At 34.3% G+C, this 6,094-nt stretch overlaps 1 pseudogene; it reads left to right on the top strand.

Annotated features, from left to right (window-relative positions):
• Window positions 1–1,870: 1,870 nt before the first annotated feature.
• On the top strand, window positions 1,871–4,936 carry LOC132440311 (isoleucine--tRNA ligase, mitochondrial-like; annotated as a pseudogene).
• Window positions 4,937–6,094: the final 1,158 nt, after the last annotated feature.

Genomic DNA, 6,094 nt, shown 5'->3' with positions numbered 1-6,094 from the left:
CATATGCTTGGGCCTGTCACAGACATTCTTAATTGTGAAGTCTCATTGTTTATCCTCAAGGGTCTAGTATCAGAAAGCTATATTTTGTAGAGATGAGTAAAATACAATTTGAAAAACAATTATTTAGTGAGACGGTAAATTATTAACTCTCAGGTCCCTGAAAAGCTTCATAAATCTGTTCAATCATTCGTTACTGTGTGTTCAAATTACACACTCTATAACATTGATCTGGGTTTCAAAATAGATATTTACCCTGGTAAGTATGGTTTCTGCAGAAAGGATTGTTTTAATTCACTAACTAGATCAATACTTTACATCAACTGACTGCCATTGTAATCCACATTTTATTTTCTCTGAGTTTGGTTATAGTATAGTATTCCATCAGATATTGTCCAAAAGAGAAGGAATTATCCATTGGTTATCTGGACTAGAGATGAGGGATTATGTCTTACTGATTTGATAGTATTTATGTTTTTATTACATATAATTTATATTGTCCAGTAGTGTCCTGCACATGTACAGGACACAATATTTATTAAATGAAGGATCATTTAGTATTATCATCTATATGATCTATTTTATTTCAATTTCTCATTAACACTATCAAGGATTAAAACATTCATACTTAGTCTTAGAATTGAAACTGGATGACACCCCATGCAATTTGGGTAGTTCACTGGTAAATTTTATAACACCAAAATTCAAATTATCATAACATGGAATTTGGAATTAGAGGACATTGATTTAAGTCCTAAGTCTTCAGTGTCTGAACTTGGATAAGTCATTTTACTTCTCTTAAACTGAATTTTATCACTTTAAAAATGGAGCTAATAATATTTATTTCAGTTGTGATGAGAATTCTAAAAAGACGAAATGTATAAGTAGGCACATTTTAAATTGCAAACCACTACACATTTATTATGGATAAAAGTCATATTATATCACTCTTTGGAATGACAGTCCACTAAAAGCATGTTGTAGAAATGAGATTACTAGGTAATGGTGGGAAACAGAGGTGGACAAGGGGAGAGAAAAGAGAAGATAATATATAAAGACAAACTCTGTCTACTCCTTAATTGTGCTGTGGTTTGCATTTGACCGATTCTTCCTCACAATAAGATTTCTTAAAACTTCCTTCTAACTCTGAGAAACAATATTGCTTACCCTAATATTAAACAAGCTAATGAATTATTTGATTTTTAAACTGTAAATGTGAGTTTGAATTAATAAATTACGAAGACTCATTTTGGAGCTATCAGGTTGATACTGTATTAATATCAGGTTGTACTGTACTGATATCAGGTTGATACATATTGGATGAATTTAGCTCAACTTGACCTATCGTTTTTGGTAGTGAGTTCATAATGAAAAAAAAATGTGAGAAACAAGTCAATGTGAGCAAAGATAGCAAAAACAAAAAGATCAAAACTAGTAAATAATTATCTACACTGTATAAAATGTTTAAAATACATAGATGGATTAGAAATACAAGGAAAAACAATGGCAAGACAAACATTTTTAAATGACAGAAATAGAGAATGGCATGAAAAGTTTAATAACTAAAAATTAAAAGCACAGACATTCATTTCCACTTCCATCCATAACCAAGCCACCAGCCCTTTGGTAGAAACACCTTAAAAGAGGAGACAATGGAATTAACAGACACGAATTTCAAAGAGCTATTAGAAATATATTCAAAACTCTGAATGAAATATAAACAAAATATTTAAAATAAAGTCATAAAAAGAAAGTATAAAAAACTTAGTGAGAAAAAATAAAATATCTGAAATGAAAACGTCACCACAGGCTCTTTCTGTGCTCTGTGCACACGCATTCCCGGTGGGTGCCACAGAGTTTCTCTGGGGCCCAGATGGCAGGAGCTGAGCATCAGGTGCTGGAGTGGAGGCCTGAGTGTCCCGTTGTGCCTTTTGAGATGGGCCCTTGGGAGCCAGGCACGCAGGGAATCTGTGGGGCCACCCTGCCTTTCCTGTGTCCTGGGAAGGTGAGGAACCAAGATAAGGTGTCTGTCATGGTTAGTCACCGGAGGCAGTGGCCAGCTGCCTAACCTGAATAGAGGCAAATAGGACAACATGGAGCTGCTGTTGTAGATCCCCTTTTGCCTTGAAGTTGCTGGGCCACCAGCAGCCCAACACAGACATGGAGATCTAGCAGATTTTATTGGCTGAAAATGTAAGTGAAGAAACTTCTAGAAATGTAGATTTTCATAACTTCACGGCAAAGAGAAAGAAACGACAGAATTTTGTCTTCATGACGGATCTCCTTATGCAAATGGTGACCTTCATGTAGGACATGCTTTAAATAAGATTTTGAAAGACATGACCGGCTTATACCTTATGATGACAGTTTCCAAAGTACGTTTTGTGTCATGATGATATTGTAATGGGTTACTCATTGAAGTAAAAGTATTACCAGAACTTGGTGAAAAAGTTCAGAATCTTTCATCCATGAAATTAGAAAGTTCATTTGGTAAAGCAGCCAATGAGAAACAGAAATCGACATTTAGTCTTTGAATAGTAATGGCAGATTGCAATAATTGCTACTCTACATTTGATAGAAAATATGAAGCCAAACAATTGAGAATTTTCTAATAAGTGTTTGATAACAGCTTGGTTTATTGATTTTACAAAACCTGTGTTTTGGTTTCCCTGGTCAAGGACTGCTTAGGTTCTGCTTCAGCAGAACTTGAATAAAATCCTGAGTGTGTCAGTTGTTCTATACATTTAAAATTCTCTCACTTGAAACTTTCTAAGTTGACATCCCTTATAGATAGTTTATCTTCTGTTAGCTTTTTTAGTCTGAACCACACAGTCTTGGACTTTTCCAACCAGTTGCATTGTTTTCTATGTGCCCAAATCCAAGTACACTATTGAGAAATGTTCCAGTTCTGGAAATATCTATATATTTCCTGCAGATAAAGTAACACCTGTTGCTTCTACTTTGGAAACAATATTTGAAGTTATTTCAATATTTTCAAGTATAACTTTGAAAAATGGTATTTGTACCCATCCTATATTTCCTGATGAAGCTCTCCTCTTTTATCTTCAAATTATATGACCATGACAAAATGAACAGGATTGGTTCACACAGTCCCAATTCATGATAAGGAAGATTACAGTGTAGATTTTCAACACAACCTGTTAATGATATTTTCACTAGATGAGGATGACACTTTCACAGATGTTTCAGATCCTAAACTTCAAAGACTGTACTTAAAGAAGGAACTGCTGTGGTAATAAATGTGCTTCAGGCAGCAAAGCATTTGTTGAAAGAGGATAATTTGATATTTAGCTATCCTTATGACTGGAGGACTCAGAAACCAATGGTTACTCATGTCTGCAAGCAGTGGTTTGTAATATATTAAGACCACATGAATTTTACGACCACAGCCAAGTCCCATCTTTTAAAAAGGGGGAACTTCCTCCTAGATCAAGAGTGAATGCCATGGTCAAAATCATGGACACACAACTATAGTAGTATATATCAAGGCAAAGAGATTGAGGTGTTCAAATTCCTATGTTTTGTCATAATACACAAGATGAATTATTGATCAACATCCAAACCATTGAGCATATTATTGAACAAGTGGAACAACACAGCAGTGATATCTAACAGACTCCCTCCCCTGAGCAACTGCTTCCAAAAGAAGTCAAATCTCAGATTGGTGGTCCTGATACCTTAGAATATGTGCTAGGCCAGAATATTTTCTACATCTGGTTTAATAGATTTTCATGGCTTCATGTTCTTCCAGGTACTGACTAAAGAGCCAATTTGTACTTGAGAGGAAAAGTCCAGCTTGGTGGTTGGTTTCAGTCTTTTTTGATCAACATGTGTGACAGCAAGGAGAAAAGCACTTAGTAAGACAGTGGTTGTCAGGAATTAACCTTGGAGAAAGGGATAATAGATGTTTAAAACTTTGAGAATATCATTAATCATAATGTTGTCATCAGTGGAACACAAGATAAAAGCAGGGAGCCTCCCTACGGTACTGATATCCTCCTTTGGTGGTAGCTGAGTCTTGTGTCATCATTAAAGTGACAGTTGGTTCATCAGTTATTAATGCTGCCAGGGATGTTAGCAAGTTTAGGAATACCATGTGCTTTTTTTGCGGGGGAGGAGGTGGCTGGTTTCAGTACAGAACTGGTTTCAGTCCTGCTAAGGATATGTGTGTCATAGACCAGTATGCTACACTTAAGTGTAGGATTTTGCAAACAAGATTATTGAGTCATATAAACAATATGATCTTGGAAAAGTCGTTTGCCTATTACAAGCATTTTACGAACTCTTTTGTTTCAGTGTAATCAAAGTTAGGCTTTATTGTGAAAATGAAAATGATCTCAAATCAACTCAAATGAAGTCAAATCAAATCAACTTGTCAGACTGCATCAACTAAAATTTTGGATGTAATATTGTTTGTGCTTTCACTCTTTCTCATGGCTGAAGGCATATTCTAGCACATACCTCATGTTAAAGAACTCAAGAGTGTTTTTTGTACTGAGTAGAATAGTACAACAAGGAACTGGAAGAAGCAAGATAGGTGGAGGCAGTAAAGAGTGCATGTGCAATGAGAGATTCATTTATTGGAAGCATCTCTGGCAAAAATGCAACAGAGTACAAAGCTATCACTGTGATAGAACTTGGTCTGCTTTTTGAGGTAGTAGAGTTGCAATGAACTGAGGAGACTTCTTGTACCCCTCAGCTGAAGGAATTAATGATGACTTCTCACACACCTTTACTCACTCAACAACCTTGAGCAATAAATGCAGATGTAATTGAGCTTAAAGGCACAATCCTAATTAGTTTAGAAAGTGGTGATATTTCTGAAGAGCTTTCATATAAAGTGGTTGTCATGCCAACTACCAAAGAAAAATACCCTCCTTGTTGGAAGTATACAGCTGCATCATCAGATAAACTCTGACCTTGTGTTCAGAAGTGAGAGGTTGAAAGTAGTACTTCACTTTGTTATTAACAGTTCTCTGAGCAAGAACACCCTGACAGTACTGACTAGGGGTTTAATGGACTGTTTATAATGGAAAGAAATTGAAGATTTAGATAACGAGTGAAAGAGTAAATAGTGGAGGATGGATATCAAATCACAATTATAAAAGAAGTATCTACTATAAATAAAGATAGAATAATGTGCATATATACATGTGAAAAAATATATATGTAGGTGTATTATATCATATATCCATATCATGGACTTATTCAGACATAGATATTGACTATCTTACATTCAAATGTGGCTGAGCTGAGAATATTTTATATTTTATAAATCTTTTTGACACAGTATTTAAAGTTCTATAGTGTCTGAAAATGAAGACACTCTGGAAAACTTAAAACAAATAAACAGATGATCTTAGTAGCAGGGAAATATGGTAGGAAAAAAGATCAGCAAGATTGGAGATACCATAATAGAAAATATCCAAATTAAAGCAGGAAAAAAGTGTTCACAAAAAAATATTAATTCTCCAATGCACATGCAGTATGGTTTTCCACAAAAGAGGAAGACAGAAAAATAATGGGAAAAATATGGCAGAAATTTTTCAAATTTGACAAAACTACGAATCAAAAAGCTGAACAAATTTCAGTAGGATAAACACAAAGAAAACCACAACAAGCCACATCATCATCAGACTACTGAAAACGAGATAAAGGAAATCTTTAAAAAAGAAAGAAAGGGAAATAATATAGAGGGGAATAAAATAAGAGTAATTGTGGGCATATGGTCAAAAATAATGTAAATCAGAAAAAGTAGAAGAGTATCTATGAAGTACTGGAAGAAAAAAGAAAAAAAGAATAAAAAACAAACCCAGTGAACCAAGAATTGTTTATCCAGCAAAAGTATAATTCAAAAATAGTAAGACATATAGACAATTCAAATGAAAAAAGTAGACAAAATTAATCTCCCAAAGAACTTTATTACAAGAAATGTTAAAGATAGTGTTTTGGTGTGATTAATTAAAGACATAAATAGTAAATTTTGGAGCAACCACAAAATTGATTATGTAAATATCATCCCCCTGTACTTACTCTAAGTATATTAATCTTAAATAGTCTACATTTCAAATATCTT

Source organism: Delphinus delphis, chromosome 17, assembly GCF_949987515.2.
Source record: "Delphinus delphis chromosome 17, mDelDel1.2, whole genome shotgun sequence".
Taxonomy (NCBI): Eukaryota; Metazoa; Chordata; class Mammalia; order Artiodactyla; family Delphinidae; genus Delphinus; species Delphinus delphis.
Note: the sequence above shows the minus strand (reverse complement) of the source record. Positions and strands in the feature narration are given on the sequence as shown.